The sequence below is a fragment of the Ranitomeya variabilis genome, chromosome 1, assembly GCF_051348905.1.
Source record: "Ranitomeya variabilis isolate aRanVar5 chromosome 1, aRanVar5.hap1, whole genome shotgun sequence".
NCBI classification, from domain to species: Eukaryota; Metazoa; Chordata; class Amphibia; order Anura; family Dendrobatidae; genus Ranitomeya; species Ranitomeya variabilis.
This window is the reverse complement of record NC_135232.1, coordinates 790123207-790150886: the sequence shown is the minus strand read 5'-3', so window position 1 is coordinate 790150886 and position 27680 is coordinate 790123207. Positions and strand designations below refer to the sequence as shown.

General features: G+C 33.9%; 18 non-coding genes across 18 annotated transcripts; all 18 read right to left on the bottom strand.

Moving 5' to 3' along the window:
- Positions 1–40: 40 nt before the first annotated feature.
- On the bottom strand, positions 41–126 carry TRNAR-UCU (transfer RNA arginine (anticodon UCU)). Its single transcript is given in 2 exon segments — positions 41–76; positions 90–126. It is a non-coding gene; the product is annotated as a tRNA-Arg (tRNA).
- A 1326-nt stretch (positions 127–1452) lies between these two features.
- TRNAR-UCU (transfer RNA arginine (anticodon UCU)) lies at positions 1453–1538 on the bottom strand. The gene is given in 2 exon segments: positions 1453–1488; positions 1502–1538. It is a non-coding gene; the product is annotated as a tRNA-Arg (tRNA).
- A 1326-nt stretch (positions 1539–2864) lies between these two features.
- Positions 2865–2950, bottom strand: TRNAR-UCU (transfer RNA arginine (anticodon UCU)). Its single transcript is given in 2 exon segments — positions 2865–2900; positions 2914–2950. It is a non-coding gene; the product is annotated as a tRNA-Arg (tRNA).
- Positions 2951–4276: 1326 nt separating this feature from the next.
- On the bottom strand, positions 4277–4362 carry TRNAR-UCU (transfer RNA arginine (anticodon UCU)). Its single transcript is given in 2 exon segments — positions 4277–4312; positions 4326–4362. It is a non-coding gene; the product is annotated as a tRNA-Arg (tRNA).
- A 1326-nt stretch (positions 4363–5688) lies between these two features.
- On the bottom strand, positions 5689–5774 carry TRNAR-UCU (transfer RNA arginine (anticodon UCU)). The gene is given in 2 exon segments: positions 5689–5724; positions 5738–5774. It is a non-coding gene; the product is annotated as a tRNA-Arg (tRNA).
- A 2703-nt stretch (positions 5775–8477) lies between these two features.
- On the bottom strand, positions 8478–8563 carry TRNAR-UCU (transfer RNA arginine (anticodon UCU)). The gene is given in 2 exon segments: positions 8478–8513; positions 8527–8563. It is a non-coding gene; the product is annotated as a tRNA-Arg (tRNA).
- Positions 8564–9889: 1326 nt separating this feature from the next.
- On the bottom strand, positions 9890–9975 carry TRNAR-UCU (transfer RNA arginine (anticodon UCU)). The gene is given in 2 exon segments: positions 9890–9925; positions 9939–9975. It is a non-coding gene; the product is annotated as a tRNA-Arg (tRNA).
- Positions 9976–11301: 1326 nt separating this feature from the next.
- On the bottom strand, positions 11302–11387 carry TRNAR-UCU (transfer RNA arginine (anticodon UCU)). The gene is given in 2 exon segments: positions 11302–11337; positions 11351–11387. It is a non-coding gene; the product is annotated as a tRNA-Arg (tRNA).
- A 1326-nt stretch (positions 11388–12713) lies between these two features.
- On the bottom strand, positions 12714–12799 carry TRNAR-UCU (transfer RNA arginine (anticodon UCU)). Its single transcript is given in 2 exon segments — positions 12714–12749; positions 12763–12799. It is a non-coding gene; the product is annotated as a tRNA-Arg (tRNA).
- Positions 12800–14125: 1326 nt separating this feature from the next.
- Positions 14126–14211, bottom strand: TRNAR-UCU (transfer RNA arginine (anticodon UCU)). Its single transcript is given in 2 exon segments — positions 14126–14161; positions 14175–14211. It is a non-coding gene; the product is annotated as a tRNA-Arg (tRNA).
- Positions 14212–15537: 1326 nt separating this feature from the next.
- On the bottom strand, positions 15538–15623 carry TRNAR-UCU (transfer RNA arginine (anticodon UCU)). Its single transcript is given in 2 exon segments — positions 15538–15573; positions 15587–15623. It is a non-coding gene; the product is annotated as a tRNA-Arg (tRNA).
- A 1326-nt stretch (positions 15624–16949) lies between these two features.
- Positions 16950–17035, bottom strand: TRNAR-UCU (transfer RNA arginine (anticodon UCU)). The gene is given in 2 exon segments: positions 16950–16985; positions 16999–17035. It is a non-coding gene; the product is annotated as a tRNA-Arg (tRNA).
- Positions 17036–18361: 1326 nt separating this feature from the next.
- On the bottom strand, positions 18362–18447 carry TRNAR-UCU (transfer RNA arginine (anticodon UCU)). The gene is given in 2 exon segments: positions 18362–18397; positions 18411–18447. It is a non-coding gene; the product is annotated as a tRNA-Arg (tRNA).
- A 1326-nt stretch (positions 18448–19773) lies between these two features.
- Positions 19774–19859, bottom strand: TRNAR-UCU (transfer RNA arginine (anticodon UCU)). Its single transcript is given in 2 exon segments — positions 19774–19809; positions 19823–19859. It is a non-coding gene; the product is annotated as a tRNA-Arg (tRNA).
- Positions 19860–21186: 1327 nt separating this feature from the next.
- Positions 21187–21272, bottom strand: TRNAR-UCU (transfer RNA arginine (anticodon UCU)). Its single transcript is given in 2 exon segments — positions 21187–21222; positions 21236–21272. It is a non-coding gene; the product is annotated as a tRNA-Arg (tRNA).
- Positions 21273–23556: 2284 nt separating this feature from the next.
- TRNAR-UCU (transfer RNA arginine (anticodon UCU)) lies at positions 23557–23642 on the bottom strand. The gene is given in 2 exon segments: positions 23557–23592; positions 23606–23642. It is a non-coding gene; the product is annotated as a tRNA-Arg (tRNA).
- Positions 23643–24968: 1326 nt separating this feature from the next.
- On the bottom strand, positions 24969–25054 carry TRNAR-UCU (transfer RNA arginine (anticodon UCU)). The gene is given in 2 exon segments: positions 24969–25004; positions 25018–25054. It is a non-coding gene; the product is annotated as a tRNA-Arg (tRNA).
- A 1326-nt stretch (positions 25055–26380) lies between these two features.
- TRNAR-UCU (transfer RNA arginine (anticodon UCU)) lies at positions 26381–26466 on the bottom strand. Its single transcript is given in 2 exon segments — positions 26381–26416; positions 26430–26466. It is a non-coding gene; the product is annotated as a tRNA-Arg (tRNA).
- Between the last annotated feature and the right edge of the window lie 1214 nt (positions 26467–27680).

Here is a 27680-nt window from a genome sequence, read left to right as displayed (position 1 = left end):
AACTGAGACAAAGTATGAATGTCACACAAACTTTAAAATATGACTCTGGTGGGACTCAAACCCACAACCTTTGAATCACATCAGTTCCCTAGAAGTCCAATGCGCTATCCATTGCGCCACAGAGCCACAAGTCTCTTACTTGAAGTAAGTGTTTTGTCAAATCTAGATACTCAACATTTTCCTGATGACTGGATAACAGAAAGATTTCTTTTCTCTATGGAACTTTGCTTTTGTTTTCTTATTTGTAAAGGTAAAACTGATCAGAAAGAAAATGCATATAATGTAAAAGGGAAAGATCTATTTCATACTAAAACTCATTACATGCACTTTTTTAGTCTTACATGCCAGGAGTTCATTATAAATTACTAACAGAGTTCCCTGTTGGTAAAATGTGGCACAGTAATGTATGCAAGACCACAAAAGGGGTTGATTTTGCTGGTTTCTGACTCTCAAGCTTTGATCTTTTTTACTTTCTACAGCTTCAATGCAGTAGCCACTGACCCTTAGGAACTTAAGCCTAGAAAAATGGCTTGGAACATCAGTTTCGTTGTACGCTAATGGGACACTGGTTTGGGAAGGATATTAGTCAAAACAAAGGAAATAATTTTAGCCATATGATAAGACTATCAGAGAACATTTGTTTTAGTCCAAATGAATGCAGGGAAATTTTCTGGAGTGCTCCTGCTAGATATCCTGATTTTAGAAGTCAGCTATGCTTTTCTTTAGAAGTTTTTCCTTTCCTCATTTTTTCCTTTTACAGTTTTTCTAAAAATATCTAGGACTGTACATTAATGGCCAAAAGATTTCAGACTGATACAAAATTTGGCTTTCACAAAGTTTACTGCTTCAGATTTTATAGTGGTAATTTGTGTTAACGCTAGATTATTATGAAAAGAGATCAGATGATTTGTCCAAAATTATAAACTAATTTCTTACCATAAAAATTAACTTAATAACAAAAAACTCATTTCCACTGAATTTCGGCTCTCCAAAAATTATCTGCTTACATGATTTCAGTGATCTCGTTAGCGAAGCAGAAAGTGTTTATGAGGACAAGGCAGCTGATATCACTCTGTTCTCATCTTTAAACTTATTTCGACACTTTTTAGCCAAAGAATGTCCACGTTTTGCATATCTTGTAAACACATACAAATATGACTTTTAAAAAGGTTCAAATTAAAAAAACAACTTGGGACTACTGAAAACAGGAAACAGAACACCAATCACTAGACAAACAATATGCAATAATTTATTGTGCCCTATATGCTATTGTTTGTGTCAATGAGCCTTTAGTATCTGCTCCTTCTACGTTCTTTGACAAGTTCAAACCCAAATACGGCTTCTAATTTTCTCTAAATGTTAATATTAAGCGCAGATCTGATACGTTTTTTTTCCTTTTTCATATTTCCAACAACTGAGACAAAGTATGAATGTCACACAAACTTTAAAATATGACTCTGGTGGGACTCGAACCCACAACCTTTGAATCACATCAGTTCCCTAGAAGTCCAATGCGCTATCCATTGCGCCACAGAGCCACAAGTCTCTTACTTGAAGTAGGTGTTTTGTCAAATCTAGATACTCAACATTTTCCTGATGACTGGATAACAGAAAGATTTCTTTTCTCTATGGAACTTTGCTTTTGTTTTCTTATTTGTAAAGGTAAAACTGATCAGAAAGAAAATGCATATAATGTAAAAGGGAAAGATCTATTTCATACTAAAACTCATTACATGCACTTTTTTAGTCTTACATGCCAGGAGTTCATTATAAATTACTAACAGAGTTCCCTGTTGGTAAAATGTGGCACAGTAATGTATGCAAGACCACAAAAGGGGTTGATTTTGCTGGTTTCTGACTCTCAAGCTTTGATCTTTTTTACTTTCTACAGCTTCAATGCAGTAGCCACTGACCCTTAGGAACTTAAGCCTAGAAAAATGGCTTGGAACATCAGTTTCATTGTACGCTAATGGGACACTGGTTTGGGAAGGATATTAGTCAAAACAAAGGAAATAATTTTAGCCATATGATAAGACTATCAGAGAACATTTGTTTTAGTCCAAATAAATGCAGGGAAATTTTCTGGAGTACTCCTGCTAGATATCCTGATTTTAGAAGTCAGCAATGCTTTTCTTTAGAAGTTTTTCCTTTCCTCATTTTTTCCTTTTACAGTTTTTCTAAAAATATCTAGGACTGTACATTAATGGCCAAAAGATTTCAGACTGATACAAAATTTGGCTTTCACAAAGTTTACTGCTTCAGATTTTATAGTGGTAATTTGTGTTAACGCTAGATTATTATGAAAAGAGATCAGATGATTTGTCCAAAATTATAAACTAATTTCTTACCATAAAAATTAACTTAATAACAAAAAACTCATTTCCACTGAATTTCGGCTCTCCAAAAATTACCTGCTTACATGATTTCAGTGATCTCGTTAGCGAAGCAGAAAGTGTTTATGAGGACAAGGCAGCTGATATCACTCTGTTCTCATCTTTAAACTTATTTCGACACTTTTTAGCCAAAGAATGTCCACGTTTTGCATATCTTGTAAACACATACAAAAATGACTTTTAAAAAGGTTCAAATTAAAAAAACAACTTGGGACTACTGAAAACAGGAAACAGAACACCAATCACTAGACAAACAATATGCAATAATTTATTGTGCCCTATATGCTATTGTTTGTGTCAATGAGCCTTTAGTATCTGCTCCTTCTACGTTCTTTGACAAGTTCAAACCTAAATACGGCTTCTAATTTTCTCTAAATGTTAATATTAAGCGCAGATCTGATACTTTTTTTTTCCTTTTTCATATTTCCAACAACTGAGACAAAGTATGAATGTCACACAAACTTTAAAATATGACTCTGGTGGGACTCGAACCCACAACCTTTGAATCACATCAGTTCCCTAGAAGTCCAATGCGCTATCCATTGCGCCACAGAGCCACAAGTCTCTTACTTGAAGTAGGTGTTTTGTCAAATCGAGATACTCAACATTTTCCTGATGACTGGATAACAGAAAGATTTCTTTTCTCTATGGAACTTTGCTTTTGTTTTCTTATTTGTAAAGGTAAAACTGATCAGAAAGAAAATGCATATAATGTAAAAGGGAAAGATCTATTTCATACTAAAACTCATTACATGCACTTTTTTAGTCTTACATGCCAGGAGTTCATTATAAATTACTAACAGAGTTCCCTGTTGGTAAAATGTGGCACAGTAATGTATGCAAGACCACAAAAGGGGTTGATTTTGCTGGTTTCTGACTCTCAAGCTTTGATCTTTTTTACTTTCTACAGCTTCAATGCAGTAGCCACTGACCCTTAGGAACTTAAGCCTAGAAAAATGGCTTGGAACATCAGTTTCGTTGTACGCTAATGGGACACTGGTTTGGGAAGGATATTAGTCAAAACAAAGGAAATAATTTTAGCCATATGATAAGACTATCAGAGAACATTTGTTTTAGTCCAAATGAATGCAGGGAAATTTTCTGGAGTGCTCCTGCTAGATATCCTGATTTTAGAAGTCAGCTATGCTTTTCTTTAGAAGTTTTTCCTTTCCTCATTTTTTCCTTTTACAGTTTTTCTAAAAATATCTAGGACTGTACATTAATGGCCAAAAGATTTCAGACTGATACAAAATTTGGCTTTCACAAAGTTTACTGCTTCAGATTTTATAGTGGTAATTTGTGTTAACGCTAGATTATTATGAAAAGAGATCAGATGATTTGTCCAAAATTATAAACTAATTTCTTACCATAAAAATTAACTTAATAACAAAAAACTCATTTCCACTGAATTTCGGCTCTCCAAAAATTACCTGCTTACATGATTTCAGTGATCTCGTTAGCGAAGCAGAAAGTGTTTATGAGGACAAGGCAGCTGATATCACTCTGTTCTCATCTTTAAACTTATTTCGACACTTTTTAGCCAAAGAATGTCCACGTTTTGCAAATCTTGTAAACACATACAAAAATGACTTTTAAAAAGGTTCAAATTAAAAAAACAACTTGGGACTACTGAAAACAGGAAACAGAACACCAATCACTAGACAAACAATATGCAATAATTTATTGTGCCCTATATGCTATTGTTTGTGTCAATGAGCCTTTAGTATCTGCTCCTTCTACGTTCTTTGACAAGTTCAAACCTAAATACGGCTTCTAATTTTCTCTAAATGTTAATATTAAGCGCAGATCTGATACATTTTTTTTCCTTTTTCATATTTCCAACAACTGAGACAAAGTATGAATGTCACACAAACTTTAAAATATGACTCTGGTGGGACTCGAACCCACAACCTTTGAATCACATCAGTTCCCTAGAAGTCCAATGCGCTATCCATTGCGCCACAGAGCCACAAGTCTCTTACTTGAAGTAGGTGTTTTGTCAAATCGAGATACTCAACATTTTCCTGATGACTGGATAACAGAAAGATTTCTTTTCTCTATGGAACTTTGCTTTTGTTTTCTTATTTGTAAAGGTAAAACTGATCAGAAAGAAAATGCATATAATGTAAAAGGGAAAGATCTATTTCATACTAAAACTCATTACATGCACTTTTTTAGTCTTACATGCCAGGAGTTCATTATAAATTACTAACAGAGTTCCCTGTTGGTAAAATGTGGCACAGTAATGTATGCAAGACCACAAAAGGGGTTGATTTTGCTGGTTTCTGACTCTCAAGCTTTGATCTTTTTTACTTTCTACAGCTTCAATGCAGTAGCCACTGACCCTTAGGAACTTAAGCCTAGAAAAATGGCTTGGAACATCAGTTTCATTGTACGCTAATGGGACACTGGTTTGGGAAGGATATTAGTCAAAACAAAGGAAATAATTTTAGCCATATGATAAGACTATCAGAGAACATTTGTTTTAGTCCAAATAAATGCAGGGAAATTTTCTGGAGTACTCCTGCTAGATATCCTGATTTTAGAAGTCAGCAATGCTTTTCTTTAGAAGTTTTTCCTTTCCTCATTTTTTCCTTTTACAGTTTTTCTAAAAATATCTAGGACTGTACATTAATGGCCAAAAGATTTCAGACTGATACAAAATTTGGCTTTCACAAAGTTTACTGCTTCAGATTTTATAGTGGTAATTTGTGTTAACGCTAGATTATTATGAAAAGAGATCAGATGATTTGTCCAAAATTATAAACTAATTTCTTACCATAAAAATTAACTTAATAACAAAAAACTCATTTCCACTGAATTTCGGCTCTCCAAAAATTACCTGCTTACATGATTTCAGTGATCTCGTTAGCGAAGCAGAAAGTGTTTATGAGGACAAGGCAGCTGATATCACTCTGTTCTCATCTTTAAACTTATTTCGACACTTTTTAGCCAAAGAATGTCCACGTTTTGCATATCTTGTAAACACATACAAAAATGACTTTTAAAAAGGTTCAAATTAAAAAAACAACTTGGGACTACTGAAAACAGGAAACAGAACACCAATCACTAGACAAACAATATGCAATAATTTATTGTGCCCTATATGCTATTGTTTGTGTCAATGAGCCTTTAGTATCTGCTCCTTCTACGTTCTTTGACAAGTTCAAACCTAAATACGGCTTCTAATTTTCTCTAAATGTTAATATTAAGCGCAGATCTGATACATTTTTTTTCCTTTTTCATATTTCCAACAACTGAGACAAAGTATGAATGTCACACAAACTTTAAAATATGACTCTGGTGGTACTCGAACCCACAACCTTTGAATCACATCAGTTCCCTAGAAGTCCAATGCGCTATCCATTGCGCCACAGAGCCACAAGTCTCTTACTTGAAGTAGGTGTTTTGTCAAATCTAGATACTCAACATTTTCCTGATGACTGGATAACAGAAAGATTTCTTTTCTCTATGGAACTTTGCTTTTGTTTTCTTATTTGTAAAGGTAAAACTGATCAGAAAGAAAATGCATATAATGTAAAAGGGAAAGATCTATTTCATACTAAAACTCATTACATGCACTTTTTTAGTCTTACATGCCAGGAGTTCATTATAAATTACTAACAGAGTTCCCTGTTGGTAAAATGTGGCACAGTAATGTATGCAAGACCACAAAAGGGGTTGATTTTGCTGGTTTCTGACTCTCAAGCTTTGATCTTTTTTACTTTCTACAGCTTCAATGCAGTAGCCACTGACCCTTAGGAACTTAAGCCTAGAAAAATGGCTTGGAACATCAGTTTCGTTGTACGCTAATGGGACACTGGTTTGGGAAGGATATTAGTCAAAACAAAGGAAATAATTTTAGCCATATGATAAGACTATCAGAGAACATTTGTTTTAGTCCAAATGAATGCAGGGACATTTTCTGGAGTGCTCCTGCTAGATATCCTGATTTTAGAAGTCAGCTATGCTTTTCTTTAGAAGTTTTTCCTTTCCTCATTTTTTCCTTTTACAGTTTTTCTAAAAATATCTAGGACTGTACATTAATGGCCAAAAGATTTCAGACTGATACAAAATTTGGCTTTCACAAAGTTTACTGCTTCAGATTTTATAGTGGTAATTTGTGTTAACGCTAGATTATTATGAAAAGAGATCAGATGATTTGTCCAAAATTATAAACTAATTTCTTACCATAAAAATTAACTTAATAACAAAAAACTCATTTCCACTGAATTTCGGCTCTCCAAAAATTACCTGCTTACATGATTTCAGTGATCTCGTTAGCGAAGCAGAAAGTGTTTATGAGGACAAGGCAGCTGATATCACTCTGTTCTCATCTTTAAACTTATTTCGACACTTTTTAGCCAAAGAATGTCCACGTTTTGCATATCTTGTAAACACATACAAAAATGACTTTTAAAAAGGTTCAAATTAAAAAAACAACTTGGGACTACTGAAAACAGGAAACAGAACACCAATCACTAGACAAACAATATGCAATAATTTATTGTGCCCTATATGCTATTGTTTGTGTCAATGAGCCTTTAGTATCTGCTCCTTCTACGTTCTTTGACAAGTTCAAACCTAAATACGGCTTCTAATTTTCTCTAAATGTTAGAGCAGATCTGATACATTTTTTTTCCTTTTTCATATTTCCAACAACTGAGACAAAGTATGAATGTGGGACTCGAACCCACAACCTTTGAATCACATCAGTTCCCTAGAAGTCCAATGCGCTATCCATTGCGCCACAGAGCCACAAGTCTCTTACTTGAAGTAGGTGTTTTGTCAAATCTAGATACTCAATATTTTCCTGATGACTGGATAACAGAAAGATTTCTTTTCTCTATGGAACTTTGCTTTTGTTTTCTTATTTGTAAAGGTAAAATTGATCAGAAAGAGAATGCATATAATGTAAAAGGGAAAGATCTATTTCATACTAAAACTCATTACATGCACTTTTTTAGTCTTACATGCCAGGAGTTCATTATAAATTACTAACAGAGTTCCCTGTTGGTAAAATGTGGCACAGTAATGTATGCAAGACCACAAAAGGGGTTGATTTTGCTGGTTTCTGACTCTCAAGCTTTGATCTTTTTTACTTTCTACAGCTTCAATGCAGTAGCCACTGACCCTTAGGAACTTAAGCCTAGAAAAATGGCTTGGAACATCAGTTTCGTTGTACGCTAATGGGACACTGGTTTGGGAAGGATATTAGTCAAAACAAAGGAAATAATTTTAGCCATATGATAAGACTATCAGAGAACATTTGTTTTAGTCCAAATGAATGCAGGGAAATTTTCTGGAGTGCTCCTGCTAGATATCCTGATTTTAGAAGTCAGCTATGCTTTTCTTTAGAAGTTTTTCCTTTCCTCATTTTTTCCTTTTACAGTTTTTCTAAAAATATCTAGGACTGTACATTAATGGCCAAAAGATTTCAGACTGATACAAAATTTGGCTTTCACAAAGTTTACTGCTTCAGATTTTATAGTGGTAATTTGTGTTAACGCTAGATTATTATGAAAAGAGTTCAGATGATTTGTCCAAAATTATAAACTAATTTCTTACCATAAAAATTAACTTAATAACAAAAAACTCATTTCCACTGAATTTCGGCTCTCCAAAAATTACTTGCTTACATGATTTCAGTGATCTCGTTAGCGAAGCAGAAAGTGTTTATGAGGACAAGGCAGCTGATATCACTCTGTTCTCATCTTTAAACTTATTTCGACACTTTTTAGCCAAAGAATGTCCACGTTTTGCATATCTTGTAAACACATACAAAAATGACTTTTAAAAAGGTTCAAATTAAAAAAAGAACTTGGGACTACTGAAAACAGGAAACAGAACACCAATCACTAGACAAACAATATGCAATAATTTATTGTGCCCTATATGCTATTGTTTGTGTCAATGAGCCTTTAGTATCTGCTCCTTCTACGTTCTTTGACAAGTTCAAACCTAAATACGGCTTCTAATTTTCTCTAAATGTTAATATGAAGTGCAGATCTGATACATTTTTTTTCCTTTTTCATATTTCCAACAACTGAGACAAAGTATGAATGTCACACAAACTTTAAAATATGACTCTGGTGGGACTCGAACCCACAAACTTTGAATCACATCAGTTCCCTAGAAGTCCAATGCGCTATCCATTGCGCCACAGAGCCACAAGTCTCTTACTTGAAGTAGGTGTTTTGTCAAATCTAGATACTCAACATTTTCCTGATGACTGGATAACAGAAAGATTTCTTTTCTCTATGGAACTTTGCTTTTGTTTTCTTATTTGTAAAGGTAAAACTGATCAGAAAGAAAATGCATATAATGTAAAAGGGAAAGATCTATTTCATACTAAAACTCATTACATGCACTTTTTTAGTCTTACATGCCAGGAGTTCATTATAAATTACTAACAGAGTTCCCTGTTGGTAAAATGTGGCACAGTAATGTATGCAAGACCACAAAAGGGGTTGATTTTGCTGGTTTCTGACTCTCAAGCTTTGATCTTTTTTACTTTCTACAGCTTCAATGCAGTAGCCACTGACCCTTAGGAACTTAAGCCTAGAAAAATGGCTTGGAACATCAGTTTCGTTGTACGCTAATGGGACACTGGTTTGGGAAGGATATTAGTCAAAACAAAGGAAATAATTTTAGCCATATGATAAGACTATCAGAGAACATTTGTTTTAGTCCAAATGAATGCAGGGAAATTTTCTGGAGTGCTCCTGCTAGATATCCTGATTTTAGAAGTCAGCTATGCTTTTCTTTAGAAGTTTTTCCTTTCCTCATTTTTTCCTTTTACAGTTTTTCTAAAAATATCTAGGACTGTACATTAATGGCCAAAAGATTTCAGACTGATACAAAATTTGGCTTTCACAAAGTTTACTGCTTCAGATTTTATAGTGGTAATTTGTGTTAACGCTAGATTATTATGAAAAGAGATCAGATGATTTGTCCAAAATTATAAACTAATTTCTTACCATAAAAATTAACTTAATAACAAAAAACTCATTTCCACTGAATTTCGGCTCTCCAAAAATTATCTGCTTACATGATTTCAGTGATCTCGTTAGCGAAGCAGAAAGTGTTTATGAGGACAAGGCAGCTGATATCACTCTGTTCTCATCTTTAAACTTATTTCGACACTTTTTAGCCAAAGAATGTCCACGTTTTGCATATCTTGTAAACACATACAAAAATGACTTTTAAAAAGGTTCAAATTAAAAAAAGAACTTGGGACTACTGAAAACAGGAAACAGAACACCAATCACTAGACAAACAATATGCAATAATTTATTGTGCCCTATATGCTATTGTTTGTGTCAATGAGCCTTTAGTATCTGCTCCTTCTACGTTCTTTGACAAGTTCAAACCTAAATACGGCTTCTAATTTTCTCTAAATGTTAATATTAAGCGCAGATCTGATACATTTTTTTTCCTTTTTCATATTTCCAACAACTGAGACAAAGTATGAATGTCACACAAACTTTAAAATATGACTCTGGTGGGACTCAAACCCACAACCTTTGAATCACATCAGTTCCCTAGAAGTCCAATGCGCTATCCATTGCGCCACAGAGCCACAAGTCTCTTACTTGAAGTAGGTGTTTTGTCAAATCTAGATACTCAACATTTTCCTGATGACTGGATAACAGAAAGATTTCTTTTCTCTATGGACCTTTGCTTTTGTTTTCTTATTTGTAAAGGTAAAACTGATCAGAAAGAAAATGCATATAATGTAAAAGGGAAAGATCTATTTCATACTAAAACTCATTACATGCACTTTTTTAGTCTTACATGCCAGGAGTTCATTATAAATTACTAACAGAGTTCCCTGTTGGTAAAATGTGGCACAGTAATGTATGCAAGACCACAAAAGGGGTTGATTTTGCTGGTTTCTGACTCTCAAGCTTTGATCTTTTTTACTTTCTACAGCTTCAATGCAGTAGCCACTGACCCTTAGGAACTTAAGCCTAGAAAAATGGCTTGGAACATCAGTTTCGTTGTACGCTAATGGGACACTGGTTTGGGAAGGATATTAGTCAAAACAAAGGAAATAATTTTAGCCATATGATAAGACTATCAGAGAACATTTGTTTTAGTCCAAATGAATGCAGGGAAATTTTCTGGAGTGCTCCTGCTAGATATCCTGATTTTAGAAGTCAGCTATGCTTTTCTTTAGAAGTTTTTCCTTTCCTCATTTTTTCCTTTTACAGTTTTTCTAAAAATATCTAGGACTGTACATTAATGGCCAAAAGATTTCAGACTGATACAAAATTTGGCTTTCACAAAGTTTACTGCTTCAGATTTTATAGTGGTAATTTGTGTTAACGCTAGATTATTATGAAAAGAGATCAGATGATTTGTCCAAAATTATAAACTAATTTCTTACCATAAAAATTAACTTAATAACAAAAAACTCATTTCCACTGAATTTCGGCTCTCCAAAAATTATCTGCTTACATGATTTCAGTGATCTCGTTAGCGAAGCAGAAAGTGTTTATGAGGACAAGGCAGCTGATATCACTCTGTTCTCATCTTTAAACTTATTTCGACACTTTTTAGCCAAAGAATGTCCACGTTTTGCATATCTTGTAAACACATACAAATATGACTTTTAAAAAGGTTCAAATTAAAAAAACAACTTGGGACTACTGAAAACAGGAAACAGAACACCAATCACTAGACAAACAATATGCAATAATTTATTGTGCCCTATATGCTATTGTTTGTGTCAATGAGCCTTTAGTATCTGCTCCTTCTACGTTCTTTGACAAGTTCAAACCCAAATACGGCTTCTAATTTTCTCTAAATGTTAATATTAAGCGCAGATCTGATACATTTTTTTTCCTTTTTCATATTTCCAACAACTGAGACAAAGTATGAATGTCACACAAACTTTAAAATATGACTCTGGTGGGACTCGAACCCACAACCTTTGAATCACATCAGTTCCCTAGAAGTCCAATGCGCTATCCATTGCGCCACAGAGCCACAAGTCTCTTACTTGAAGTAGGTGTTTTGTCAAATCTAGATACTCAACATTTTCCTGATGACTGGATAACAGAAAGATTTCTTTTCTCTATGGAACTTTGCTTTTGTTTTCTTATTTGTAAAGGTAAAACTGATCAGAAAGAAAATGCATATAATGTAAAAGGGAAAGATCTATTTCATACTAAAACTCATTACATGCACTTTTTTAGTCTTACATGCCAGGAGTTCATTATAAATTACTAACAGAGTTCCCTGTTGGTAAAATGTGGCACAGTAATGTATGCAAGACCACAAAAGGGGTTGATTTTGCTGGTTTCTGACTCTCAAGCTTTGATCTTTTTTACTTTCTACAGCTTCAATGCAGTAGCCACTGACCCTTAGGAACTTAAGCCTAGAAAAATGGCTTGGAACATCAGTTTCATTGTACGCTAATGGGACACTGGTTTGGGAAGGATATTAGTCAAAACAAAGGAAATAATTTTAGCCATATGATAAGACTATCAGAGAACATTTGTTTTAGTCCAAATAAATGCAGGGAAATTTTCTGGAGTACTCCTGCTAGATATCCTGATTTTAGAAGTCAGCAATGCTTTTCTTTAGAAGTTTTTCCTTTCCTCATTTTTTCCTTTTACAGTTTTTCTAAAAATATCTAGGACTGTACATTAATGGCCAAAAGATTTCAGACTGATACAAAATTTGGCTTTCACAAAGTTTACTGCTTCAGATTTTATAGTGGTAATTTGTGTTAACGCTAGATTATTATGAAAAGAGATCAGATGATTTGTCCAAAATTATAAACTAATTTCTTACCATAAAAATTAACTTAATAACAAAAAACTCATTTCCACTGAATTTCGGCTCTCCAAAAATTACCTGCTTACATGATTTCAGTGATCTCGTTAGCGAAGCAGAAAGTGTTTATGAGGACAAGGCAGCTGATATCACTCTGTTCTCATCTTTAAACTTATTTCGACACTTTTTAGCCAAAGAATGTCCACGTTTTGCATATCTTGTAAACACATACAAAAATGACTTTTAAAAAGGTTCAAATTAAAAAAACAACTTGGGACTACTGAAAACAGGAAACAGAACACCAATCACTAGACAAACAATATGCAATAATTTATTGTGCCCTATATGCTATTGTTTGTGTCAATGAGCCTTTAGTATCTGCTCCTTCTACGTTCTTTGACAAGTTCAAACCTAAATACGGCTTCTAATTTTCTCTAAATGTTAATATTAAGCGCAGATCTGATACTTTTTTTTTCCTTTTTCATATTTCCAACAACTGAGACAAAGTATGAATGTCACACAAACTTTAAAATATGACTCTGGTGGGACTTGAACCCACAACCTTTGAATCACATCAGTTCCCTAGAAGTCCAATGCGCTATCCATTGCGCCACAGAGCCACAAGTCTCTTACTTGAAGTAGGTGTTTTGTCAAATCGAGATACTCAACATTTTCCTGATGACTGGATAACAGAAAGATTTCTTTTCTCTATGGAACTTTGCTTTTGTTTTCTTATTTGTAAAGGTAAAACTGATCAGAAAGAAAATGCATATAATGTAAAAGGGAAAGATCTATTTCATACTAAAACTCATTACATGCACTTTTTTAGTCTTACATGCCAGGAGTTCATTATAAATTACTAACAGAGTTCCCTGTTGGTAAAATGTGGCACAGTAATGTATGCAAGACCACAAAAGGGGTTGATTTTGCTGGTTTCTGACTCTCAAGCTTTGATCTTTTTTACTTTCTACAGCTTCAATGCAGTAGCCACTGACCCTTAGGAACTTAAGCCTAGAAAAATGGCTTGGAACATCAGTTTCGTTGTACGCTAATGGGACACTGGTTTGGGAAGGATATTAGTCAAAACAAAGGAAATAATTTTAGCCATATGATAAGACTATCAGAGAACATTTGTTTTAGTCCAAATGAATGCAGGGAAATTTTCTGGAGTGCTCCTGCTAGATATCCTGATTTTAGAAGTCAGCTATGCTTTTCTTTAGAAGTTTTTCCTTTCCTCATTTTTTCCTTTTACAGTTTTTCTAAAAATATCTAGGACTGTACATTAATGGCCAAAAGATTTCAGACTGATACAAAATTTGGCTTTCACAAAGTTTACTGCTTCAGATTTTATAGTGGTAATTTGTGTTAACGCTAGATTATTATGAAAAGAGATCAGATGATTTGTCCAAAATTATAAACTAATTTCTTACCATAAAAATTAACTTAATAACAAAAAACTCATTTCCACTGAATTTCGGCTCTCCAAAAATTACCTGCTTACATGATTTCAGTGATCTCGTTAGCGAAGCAGAAAGTGTTTATGAGGACAAGGCAGCTGATATCACTCTGTTCTCATCTTTAAACTTATTTCGACACTTTTTAGCCAAAGAATGTCCACGTTTTGCATATCTTGTAAACACATACAAAAATGACTTTTAAAAAGGTTCAAATTAAAAAAACAACTTGGGACTACTGAAAACAGGAAACAGAACACCAATCACTAGACAAACAATATGCAATAATTTATTGTGCCCTATATGCTATTGTTTGTGTCAATGAGCCTTTAGTATCTGCTCCTTCTACGTTCTTTGACAAGTTCAAACCTAAATACGGCTTCTAATTTTCTCTAAATGTTAATATTAAGCGCAGATCTGATACATTTTTTTTCCTTTTTCATATTTCCAACAACTGAGACAAAGTATGAATGTCACACAAACTTTAAAATATGACTCTGGTGGGACTCGAACCCACAACCTTTGAATCACATCAGTTCCCTAGAAGTCCAATGCGCTATCCATTGCGCCACAGAGCCACAAGTCTCTTACTTGAAGTAGGTGTTTTGTCAAATCTAGATACTCAACATTTTCCTGATGACTGGATAACAGAAAGATTTCTTTTCTCTATGGAACTTTGCTTTTGTTTTCTTATTTGTAAAGGTAAAACTGATCAGAAAGAAAATGCATATAATGTAAAAGGGAAAGATCTATTTCATACTAAAACTCATTACATGCACTTTTTTAGTCTTACATGCCAGGAGTTCATTATAAATTACTAACAGAGTTCCCTGTTGGTAAAATGTGGCACAGTAATGTATGCAAGACCACAAAAGGGGTTGATTTTGCTGGTTTCTGACTCTCAAGCTTTGATCTTTTTTACTTTCTACAGCTTCAATGCAGTAGCCACTGACCCTTAGGAACTTAAGCCTAGAAAAATGGCTTGGAACATCAGTTTCATTGTACGCTAATGGGACACTGGTTTGGGAAGGATATTAGTCAAAACAAAGGAAATAATTTTAGCCATATGATAAGACTATCAGAGAACATTTGTTTTAGTCCAAATAAATGCAGGGAAATTTTCTGGAGTACTCCTGCTAGATATCCTGATTTTAGAAGTCAGCAATGCTTTTCTTTAGAAGTTTTTCCTTTCCTCATTTTTTCCTTTTACAGTTTTTCTAAAAATATCTAGGACTGTACATTAATGGCCAAAAGATTTCAGACTGATACAAAATTTGGCTTTCACAAAGTTTACTGCTTCAGATTTTATAGTGGTAATTTGTGTTAACGCTAGATTATTATGAAAAGAGATCAGATGATTTGTCCAAAATTATAAACTAATTTCTTACCATAAAAATTAACTTAATAACAAAAAACTCATTTCCACTGAATTTCGGCTCTCCAAAAATTACCTGCTTACATGATTTCAGTGATCTCGTTAGCGAAGCAGAAAGTGTTTATGAGGACAAGGCAGCTGATATCACTCTGTTCTCATCTTTAAACTTATTTCGACACTTTTTAGCCAAAGAATGTCCACGTTTTGCATATCTTGTAAACACATACAAAAATGACTTTTAAAAAGGTTCAAATTAAAAAAACAACTTGGGACTACTGAAAACAGGAAACAGAACACCAATCACTAGACAAACAATATGCAATAATTTATTGTGCCCTATATGCTATTGTTTGTGTCAATGAGCCTTTAGTATCTGCTCCTTCTACGTTCTTTGACAAGTTCAAACCTAAATACGGCTTCTAATTTTCTCTAAATGTTAATATTAAGCGCAGATCTGATACATTTTTTTTCCTTTTTCATATTTCCAACAACTGAGACAAAGTATGAATGTCACACAAACTTTAAAATATGACTCTGGTGGTACTCGAACCCACAACCTTTGAATCACATCAGTTCCCTAGAAGTCCAATGCGCTATCCATTGCGCCACAGAGCCACAAGTCTCTTACTTGAAGTAGGTGTTTTGTCAAATCTAGATACTCAACATTTTCCTGATGACTGGATAACAGAAAGATTTCTTTTCTCTATGGAACTTTGCTTTTGTTTTCTTATTTGTAAAGGTAAAACTGATCAGAAAGAAAATGCATATAATGTAAAAGGGAAAGATCTATTTCATACTAAAACTCATTACATGCACTTTTTTAGTCTTACATGCCAGGAGTTCATTATAAATTACTAACAGAGTTCCCTGTTGGTAAAATGTGGCACAGTAATGTATGCAAGACCACAAAAGGGGTTGATTTTGCTGGTTTCTGACTCTCAAGCTTTGATCTTTTTTACTTTCTACAGCTTCAATGCAGTAGCCACTGACCCTTAGGAACTTAAGCCTAGAAAAATGGCTTGGAACATCAGTTTCGTTGTACGCTAATGGGACACTGGTTTGGGAAGGATATTAGTCAAAACAAAGGAAATAATTTTAGCCATATGATAAGACTATCAGAGAACATTTGTTTTAGTCCAAATGAATGCAGGGAAATTTTCTGGAGTGCTCCTGCTAGATATCCTGATTTTAGAAGTCAGCTATGCTTTTCTTTAGAAGTTTTTCCTTTCCTCATTTTTTCCTTTTACAGTTTTTCTAAAAATATCTAGGACTGTACATTAATGGCCAAAAGATTTCAGACTGATACAAAATTTGGCTTTCACAAAGTTTACTGCTTCAGATTTTATAGTGGTAATTTGTGTTAACGCTAGATTATTATGAAAAGAGTTCAGATGATTTGTCCAAAATTATAAACTAATTTCTTACCATAAAAATTAACTTAATAACAAAAAACTCATTTCCACTGAATTTCGGCTCTCCAAAAATTACTTGCTTACATGATTTCAGTGATCTCGTTAGCGAAGCAGAAAGTGTTTATTAGGACAAGGCAGCTGATATCACTCTGTTCTCATCTTTAAACTTATTTCGACACTTTTTAGCCAAAGAATGTCCACGTTTTGCATATCTTGTAAACACATACAAAAATGACTTTTAAAAAGGTTCAAATTAAAAAAACAACTTGGGACTACTGAAAACAGGAAACAGAACACCAATCACTAGACAAACAATATGCAATAATTTATTGTGCCCTATATGCTATTGTTTGTGTCAATGAGCCTTTAGTATCTGCTCCTTCTACGTTCTTTGACAAGTTCAAACCTAAATACGGCTTCTAATTTTCTCTAAATGTTAATATTAAGCGCAGATCTGATACATTTTTTTTCCTTTTTCATATTTCCAACAACTGAGACAAAGTATGAATGTCACACAAACTTTAAAATATGACTCTGGTGGGACTCAAACCCACAACCTTTGAATCACATCAGTTCCCTAGAAGTCCAATGCGCTATCCATTGCGCCACAGAGCCACAAGTCTCTTACTTGAAGTAGGTGTTTTGTCAAATCGAGATACTCAACATTTTCCTGATGACTGGATAACAGAAAGATTTCTTTTCTCTATGGAACTTTGCTTTTGTTTTCTTATTTGTAAAGGTAAAACTGATCAGAAAGAAAATGCATATAATGTAAAAGGGAAAGATCTATTTCATACTAAAACTCATTACATGCACTTTTTTAGTCTTACATGCCAGGAGTTCATTATAAATTACTAACAGAGTTCCCTGTTGGTAAAATGTGGCACAGTAATGTATGCAAGACCACAAAAGGGGTTGATTTTGCTGGTTTCTGACTCTCAAGCTTTGATCTTTTTTACTTTCTACAGCTTCAATGCAGTAGCCACTGACCCTTAGGAACTTAAGCCTAGAAAAATGGCTTGGAACATCAGTTTCGTTGTACGCTAATGGGACACTGGTTTGGGAAGGATATTAGTCAAAACAAAGGAAATAATTTTAGCCATATGATAAGACTATCAGAGAACATTTGTTTTAGTCCAAATGAATGCAGGGAAATTTTCTGGAGTGCTCCTGCTAGATATCCTGATTTTAGAAGTCAGCTATGCTTTTCTTTAGAAGTTTTTCCTTTCCTCATTTTTTCCTTTTACAGTTTTTCTAAAAATATCTAGGACTGTACATTAATGGCCAAAAGATTTCAGACTGATACAAAATTTGGCTTTCACAAAGTTTACTGCTTCAGATTTTATAGTGGTAATTTGTGTTAACGCTAGATTATTATGAAAAGAGTTCAGATGATTTGTCCAAAATTATAAACTAATTTCTTACCATAAAAATTAACTTAATAACAAAAAACTCATTTCCACTGAATTTCGGCTCTCCAAAAATTACTTGCTTACATGATTTCAGTGATCTCGTTAGCGAAGCAGAAAGTGTTTATTAGGACAAGGCAGCTGATATCACTCTGTTCTCATCTTTAAACTTATTTCGACACTTTTTAGCCAAAGAATGTCCACGTTTTGCATATCTTGTAAACACATACAAAAATGACTTTTAAAAAGGTTCAAATTAAAAAAACAACTTGGGACTACTGAAAACAGGAAACAGAACACCAATCACTAGACAAACAATATGCAATAATTTATTGTGCCCTATATGCTATTGTTTGTGTCAATGAGCCTTTAGTATCTGCTCCTTCTACGTTCTTTGACAAGTTCAAACCTAAATACGGCTTCTAATTTTCTCTAAATGTTAATATTAAGCGCAGATCTGATACATTTTTTTTCCTTTTTCATATTTCCAACAACTGAGACAAAGTATGAATGTCACACAAACTTTAAAATATGACTCTGGTGGGACTCGAACCCACAACCTTTGAATCACATCAGTTCCCTAGAAGTCCAATGCGCTATCCATTGCACCACAGAGCCACAAGTCTCTTACTTGAAGTAGGTGTTTTGTCAAATCTAGATACTCAACATTTTCCTGATGACTGGATAACAGAAAGATTTCTTTTCTCTATGGAACTTTGCTTTTGTTTTCTTATTTGTAAAGGTAAAACTGATCAGAAAGAAAATGCATATAATGTAAAAGGGAAAGATCTATTTCATACTAAAACTCATTACATGCACTTTTTTAGTCTTACATGCCAGGAGTTCATTATAAATTACTAACAGAGTTCCCTGTTGGTAAAATGTGGCACAGTAATGTATGCAAGACCACAAAAGGGGTTGATTTTGCTGGTTTCTGACTCTCAAGCTTTGATCTTTTTTACTTTCTACAGCTTCAATGCAGTAGCCACTGACCCTTAGGAACTTAAGCCTAGAAAAATGGCTTGGAACATCAGTTTCGTTGTACGCTAATGGGACACTGATTTGGGAAGGATATTAGTCAAAACAAAGGAAATAATTTTAGCCATATGATAAGACTATCAGAGAACATTTGTTTTAGTCCAAATGAATGCAGGGAAATTTTCTGGAGTGCTCCTGCTAGATATCCTGATTTTAGAAGTCAGCTATGCTTTTCTTTAGAAGTTTTTCCTTTCCTCATTTTTTCCTTTTACAGTTTTTCTAAAAATATCTAGGACTGTACATTAATGGCCAAAAGATTTCAGACTGATACAAAATTTGGCTTTCACAAAGTTTACTGCTTCAGATTTTATAGTGGTAATTTGTGTTAACGCTAGATTATTATGAAAAGAGTTCAGATGATTTGTCCAAAATTATAAACTAATTTCTTACCATAAAAATTAACTTAATAACAAAAAACTCATTTCCACTGAATTTCGGCTCTCCAAAAATTACTTGCTTACATGATTTCAGTGATCTCGTTAGCGAAGCAGAAAGTGTTTATTAGGACAAGGCAGCTGATATCACTCTGTTCTCATCTTTAAACTTATTTCGACACTTTTTAGCCAAAGAATGTCCACGTTTTGCATATCTTGTAAACACATACAAAAATGACTTTTAAAAAGGTTCAAATTAAAAAAAGAACTTGGGACTACTGAAAGCAGGAAACAGAACACCAATCACTAGACAAACAATATGCAATAATTTATTGTGCCCTATATGCTATTGTTTGTGTCAATGAGCCTTTAGTATCTGCTCCTTCTACGTTCTTTGACAAGTTCAAACCTAAATACGGCTTCTAATTTTCTCTAAATGTTAATATTAAGCGCAGATCTGATACATTTTTTTTCCTTTTTCATATTTCCAACAACTGAGACAAAGTATGAATGTCACACAAACTTTAAAATATGACTCTGGTGGGACTCAAACCCACAACCTTTGAATCACATCAGTTCCCTAGAAGTCCAATGCGCTATCCATTGCGCCACAGAGCCACAAGTCTCTTACTTGAAGTAGGTGTTTTGTCAAATCGAGATACTCAACATTTTCCTGATGACTGGATAACAGAAAGATTTCTTTTCTCTATGGAACTTTGCTTTTGTTTTCTTATTTGTAAAGGTAAAACTGATCAGAAAGAAAATGCATATAATGTAAAAGGGAAAGATCTATTTCATACTAAAACTCATTACATGCACTTTTTTAGTCTTACATGCCAGGAGTTCATTATAAATTACTAACAGAGTTCCCTGTTGGTAAAATGTGGCACAGTAATGTATGCAAGACCACAAAAGGGGTTGATTTTGCTGGTTTCTGACTCTCAAGCTTTGATCTTTTTTACTTTCTACAGCTTCAATGCAGTAGCCACTGACCCTTAGGAACTTAAGCCTAGAAAAATGGCTTGGAACATCAGTTTCATTGTACGCTAATGGGACACTGGTTTGGGAAGGATATTAGTCAAAACAAAGGAAATAATTTTAGCCATATGATAAGACTATCAGAGAACATTTGTTTTAGTCCAAATAAATGCAGGGAAATTTTCTGGAGTACTCCTGCTAGATATCCTGATTTTAGAAGTCAGCAATGCTTTTCTTTAGAAGTTTTTCCTTTCCTCATTTTTTCCTTTTACAGTTTTTCTAAAAATATCTAGGACTGTACATTAATGGCCAAAAGATTTCAGACTGATACAAAATTTGGCTTTCACAAAGTTTACTGCTTCAGATTTTATAGTGGTAATTTGTGTTAACGCTAGATTATTATGAAAAGAGATCAGATGATTTGTCCAAAATTATAAACTAATTTCTTACCATAAAAATTAACTTAATAACAAAAAACTCATTTCCACTGAATTTCGGCTCTCCAAAAATTACCTGCTTACATGATTTCAGTGATCTCGTTAGCGAAGCAGAAAGTGTTTATGAGGACAAGGCAGCTGATATCACTCTGTTCTCATCTTTAAACTTATTTCGACACTTTTTAGCCAAAGAATGTCCACGTTTTGCATATCTTGTAAACACATACAAAAATGACTTTTAAAAAGGTTCAAATTAAAAAAACAACTTGGGACTACTGAAAACAGGAAACAGAACACCAATCACTAGACAAACAATATGCAATAATTTATTGTGCCCTATATGCTATTGTTTGTGTCAATGAGCCTTTAGTATCTGCTCCTTCTACGTTCTTTGACAAGTTCAAACCTAAATACGGCTTCTAATTTTCTCTAAATGTTAATATTAAGCGCAGATCTGATACATTTTTTTTTCCTTTTTCATATTTCCAACAACTGAGACAAAGTATGAATGTCACACAAACTTTAAAATATGACTCTGGTGGGACTCGAACCCACAACCTTTGAATCACATCAGTTCCCTAGAAGTCCAATGCGCTATCCATTGCGCCACAGAGCCACAAGTCTCTTACTTGAAGTAGGTGTTTTGTCAAATCTAGATACTCAACATTTTCCTGATGACTGGATAACAGAAAGATTTCTTTTCTCTATGGAACTTTGCTTTTGTTTTCTTATTTGTAAAGGTAAAACTGATCAGAAAGAAAATGCATATAATGTAAAAGGGAAAGATCTATTTCATACTAAAACTCATTACATGCACTTTTTTAGTCTTACATGCCAGGAGTTCATTATAAATTACTAACAGAGTTCCCTGTTGGTAAAATGTGGCACAGTAATGTATGCAAGACCACAAAAGGGGTTGATTTTGCTGGTTTCTGACTCTCAAGCTTTGATCTTTTTTACTTTCTACAGCTTCAATGCAGTAGCCACTGACCCTTAGGAACTTAAGCCTAGAAAAATGGCTTGGAACATCAGTTTCGTTGTACGCTAATGGGACACTGGTTTGGGAAGGATATTAGTCAAAACAAAGGAAATAATTTTAGCCATATGATAAGACTATCAGAGAACATTTGTTTTAGTCCAAATGAATGCAGAGAAATTTTCTGGAGTGCTCCTGCTAGATATCCTGATTTTAGAAGTCAGCAATGCTTTTCTTTAGAAGTTTTTCCTTTCCTCATTTTTTCCTTTTACAGTTTTTCTAAAAATATCTAGGACTGTACATTAATGGCCAAAAGATTTCAGACTGATACAAAATTTGGCTTTCACAAAGTTTACTGCTTCAGATTTTATAGTGGTAATTTGTGTTAACGCTAGATTATTATGAAAAGAGATCAGATGATTTGTCCAAAATTATAAACTAATTTCTTACCATAAAAATTAACTTAATAACAAAAAACTCATTTCCACTGAATTTCAGCTCTCCAAAAATTACCTGCTTACATGATTTCAGTGATCTCGTTAGCGAAGCAGAAAGTGTTTATGAGGACAAGGCAGCTGATATCACTCTGTTCTCATCTTTAAACTTATTTCGACACTTTTTAGCCAAAGAATGTCCACGTTTTGCATATCTTGTAAACACATACAAAAATGACTTTTAAAAAGGTTCAAATTAAAAAAACAACTTGGGACTACTGAAAACAGGAAACAGAACACCAATCACTAGACAAACAATATGCAATAATTTATTGTGCCCTATATGCTATTGTTTGTGTCAATGAGCCTTTAGTATCTGCTCCTTCTACGTTCTTTGACAAGTTCAAACCTAAATACGGCTTCTAATTTTCTCTAAATGTTAATATTAAGCGCAGATCTGATACATTTTTTTGCTGGTTTCTGACTCTCAAGCTTTGATCTTTTTTACTTTCTACAGCTTCAATGCAGTAGCCACTGACCCTTAGGAACTTAAGCCTAGAAAAATGGCTTGGAACATTAGTTTCGTTGTACGCTAATGGGACACTGGTTTGGGAAGGATATTAGTCAAAACAAAGGAAATAATTTTAGCCATATGATAAGACTATCAGAGAACATTTGTTTTAGTCCAAATGAATGCAGGGAAATTTTCTGGAGTGCTCCTGCTAGATATCCTGATTTTAGAAGTCAGCTATGCTTTTCTTTAGAAGTTTTTCCTTTCCTCATTTTTTCCTTTTACAGTTTTTCTAAAAATATCTAGGACTGTACATTAATGGCCAAAAGATTTCAGACTGATACAAAATTTGGCTTTCACAAAGTTTACTGCTTCAGATTTTATAGTGGTAATTTGTGTTAACGCTAGATTATTATGAAAAGAGTTCAGATGATTTGTCCAAAATTATAAACTAATTTCTTACCATAAAAATTAACTTAATAACAAAAAACTCATTTCCACTGAATTTCGGCTCTCCAAAAATTACTTGCTTACATGATTTCAGTGATCTCGTTAGCGAAGCCAAAAGTGTTTATGAGGACAAGGCAGCTGATATCACTCTGTTCTCATCTTTAAACATATTTCGACACTTTTTAGCCAAAGAATGTCCACGTTTTGCATATCTTGTAAACACATACAAAAATGACTTTTAAAAAGGTTCAAATTAAAAAAAGAACTTGGGACTACTGAAAACAGGAAACAGAACACCAATCACTAGACAAACAATATGCAATAATTTATTGTGCTCTATATGCTATTGTTTGTGTCAATGAGCCTTTAGTATCTGCTCCTTCTACGTTCTTTGACAAGTTCAAACCTAAATACGGCTTCTAATTTTCTCTAAATGTTAATATTAAGCGCAGATCTGATACATTTTTTTTCCTTTTTCATATTTCCAACAACTGAGACAAAGTATGAATGTCACACAAACTTTAAAATATGACTCTGGTGGGACTCAAACCCACAACCTTTGAATCACATCAGTTCCCTAGAAGTCCAATGCGCTATCCATTGCGCCACAGAGCCACAAGTCTCTTACTTGAAGTAGGTGTTTTGTCAAATCTAGATACTCAACATTTTCCTGATGACTGGATAACAGAAAGATTTCTTTTCTCTATGGACCTTTGCTTTTGTTTTCTTATTTGTAAAGGTAAAACTGATCAGAAAGAAAATGCATATAATGTAAAAGGGAAAGATCTATTTCATACTAAAACTCATTACATGCACTTTTTTAGTCTTACATGCCAGGAGTTCATTATAAATTACTAACAGAGTTCCCTGTTGGTAAAATGTGGCACAGTAATGTATGCAAGACCACAAAAGGGGTTGATTTTGCTGGTTTCTGACTCTCAAGCTTTGATCTTTTTTACTTTCTACAGCTTCAATGCAGTAGCCACTGACCCTTAGGAACTTAAGCCTAGAAAAATGGCTTGGAACATCAGTTTCGTTGTACGCTAATGGGACACTGGTTTGGGAAGGATATTAGTCAAAACAAAGGAAATAATTTTAGCCATATGATAAGACTATCAGAGAACATTTGTTTTAGTCCAAATGAATGCAGGGAAATTTTCTGGAGTGCTCCTGCTAGATATCCTGATTTTAGAAGTCAGCTATGCTTTTCTTTAGAAGTTTTTCCTTTCCTCATTTTTTCCTTTTACAGTTTTTCTAAAAATATCTAGGACTGTACATTAATGGCCAAAAGATTTCAGACTGATACAAAATTTGGCTTTCACAAAGTTTACTGCTTCAGATTTTATAGTGGTAATTTGTGTTAACGCTAGATTATTATGAAAAGAGTTCAGATGATTTGTCCAAAATTATAAACTAATTTCTTACCATAAAAATTAACTTAATAACAAAAAACTCATTTCCACTGAATTTCGGCTCTCCAAAAATTACTTGCTTACATGATTTCAGTGATCTCGTTAGCGAAGCCAAAAGTGTTTATGAGGACAAGGCAGCTGATATCACTCTGTTCTCATCTTTAAACATATTTCGACACTTTTTAGCCAAAGAATGTCCACGTTTTGCATATCTTGTAAACACATACAAAAATGACTTTTAAAAAGGTTCAAATTAAAAAAAGAACTTGGGACTACTGAAAACAGGAAACAGAACACCAATCACTAGACAAACAATATGCAATAATTTATTGTGCTCTATATGCTATTGTTTGTGTCAATGAGCCTTTAGTATCTGCTCCTTCTACGTTCTTTGACAAGTTCAAACCTAAATACGGCTTCTAATTTTCTCTAAATGTTAATATTAAGCGCAGATCTGATACATTTTTTTTCCTTTTTCATATTTCCAACAACTGAGACAAAGTATGAATGTCACACAAACTTTAAAATATGACTCTGGTGGGACTCAAACCCACAACCTTTGAATCACATCAGTTCCCTAGAAGTCCAATGCGCTATCCATTGCGCCACAGAGCCACAAGTCTCTTACTTGAAGTAGGTGTTTTGTCAAATCTAGATACTCAACATTTTCCTGATGACTGGATAACAGAAAGATTTCTTTTCTCTATGGACCTTTGCTTTTGTTTTCTTATTTGTAAAGGTAAAACTGATCAGAAAGAAAATGCATATAATGTAAAAGGGAAAGATCTATTTCATACTAAAACTCATTACATGCACTTTTTTAGTCTTACATGCCAGGAGTTCATTATAAATTACTAACAGAGTTCCCTGTTGGTAAAATGTGGCACAGTAATGTATGCAAGACCACAAAGGGGGTTGATTTTGCTGGTTTCTGACTCTCAAGCTTTGATCTTTTTTACTTTCTACAGCTTCAATGCAGTAGCCACTGACCCTTAGGAACTTAAGCCTAGAAAAATGGCTTGGAACATCAGTTTCGTTGTACGCTAATGGGACACTGGTTTGGGAAGGATATTAGTCAAAACAAAGGAAATAATTTTAGCCATATGATAAGACTATCAGAGAACATTTGTTTTAGTCCAAATGAATGCAGGGAAATTTTCTGGAGTGCTCCTGCTAGATATCCTGATTTTAGAAGTCAGCTATGCTTTTCTTTAGAAGTTTTTCCTTTCCTCATTTTTTCCTTTTACAGTTTTTCTAAAAATATCTAGGACTGTACATTAATGGCCAAAAGATTTCAGACTGATACAAAATTTGGCTTTCACAAAGTTTACTGCTTCAGATTTTATAGTGGTAATTTGTGTTAACGCTAGATTATTATGAAAAGAGATCAGATGATTTGTCCAAAATTATAAACTAATTTCTTACCATAAAAATTAACTTAATAACAAAAAACTCATTTCCACTGAATTTCGGCTCTCCAAAAATTACCTGCTTACATGATTTCAGTGATCTCGTTAGCGAAGCAGAAAGTGTTTATGAGGACAAGGCAGCTGATATCACTCTGTTCTCATCTTTAAACTTATTTCGACACTTTTTAGCCAAAGAATGTCCACGTTTTGCATATCTTGTAAACACATACAAAAATGACTTTTAAAAAGGTTCAAATTAAAAAAAGAACTTGGGACTACTGAAAACAGGAAACAGAACACCAATCACTAGACAAACAATATGCAATAATTTATTGTGCCCTATATGCTATTGTTTGTGTCAATGAGCCTTTAGTATCTGCTCCTTCTACGTTCTTTGACAAGTTCAAACCTAAATACGGCTTCTAATTTTCTCTAAATGTTAATATTAAGCGCAGATCTGATACATTTTTTTTCCTTTTTCATATTTCCAACAACTGAGACAAAGTATGAATGTCACACAAACTTTAAAATATGACTCTGGTGGGACTCGAACCCACAACCTTTGAATCACATCAGTTCCCTAGAAGTCCAATGCGCTATCCATTGCGCCACAGAGCCACAAGTCTCTTACTTGAAGTAGGTGTTTTGTCAAATCGAGATACTCAACATTTTCCTGATGACTGGATAACAGAAAGATTTCTTTTCTCTATGGAACTTTGCTTTTGTTTTCTTATTTGTAAAGGTAAAACTGATCAGAAAGAAAATGCATATAATGTAAAAGGGAAAGATCTATTTCATACTAAAACTCATTACATGCACTTTTTTAGTCTTACATGCCAGGAGTTCATTATAAATTACTAACAGAGTTCCCTGTTGGTAAAATGTGGCACAGTAATGTATGCAAGACCACAAAAGGGGTTGATTTTGCTGGTTTCTGACTCTCAAGCTTTGATCTTTTTTACTTTCTACAGCTTCAATGCAGTAGCCACTGACCCTTAGGAACTTAAGCCTAGAAAAATGGCTTGGAACATCAGTTTCGTTGTACGCTAATGGGACACTGGTTTGGGAAGGATATTAGTCAAAACAAAGGAAATAATTTTAGCCATATGATAAGACTATCAGAGAACATTTGTTTTAGTCCAAATGAATGCAGGGAAATTTTCTGGAGTGCTCCTGCTAGATATCCTGATTTTAGAAGTCAGCTATGCTTTTCTTTAGAAGTTTTTCCTTTCCTCATTTTTTCCTTTTACAGTTTTTCTAAAAATATCTAGGACTGTACATTAATGGCCAAAAGATTTCAGACTGATACAAAATTTGGCTTTCACAAAGTTTACTGCTTCAGATTTTATAGTGGTAATTTGTGTTAACGCTAGATTATTATGAAAAGAGTTCAGATGATTTGTCCAAAATTATAAACTAATTTCTTACCATAAAAATTAACTTAATAACAAAAAACTCATTTCCACTGAATTTCGGCTCTCCAAAAATTACTTGCTTACATGATTTCAGTGATCTCGTTAGCGAAGCAGAAAGTGTTTATTAGGACAAGGCAGCTGATATCACTCTGTTCTCATCTTTAAACTTATTTCGACACTTTTTAGCCAAAGAATGTCCACGTTTTGCATATCTTGTAAACACATACAAAAATGACTTTTAAAAAGGTTCAAATTAAAAAAAGAACTTGGGACTACTGAAAGCAGGAAACAGAACACCAATCACTAGACAAACAATATGCAATAATTTATTGTGCCCTATATGCTATTGTTTGTGTCAATGAGCCTTTAGTATCTGCTCCTTCTACGTTCTTTGACAAGTTCAAACCTAAATACGGC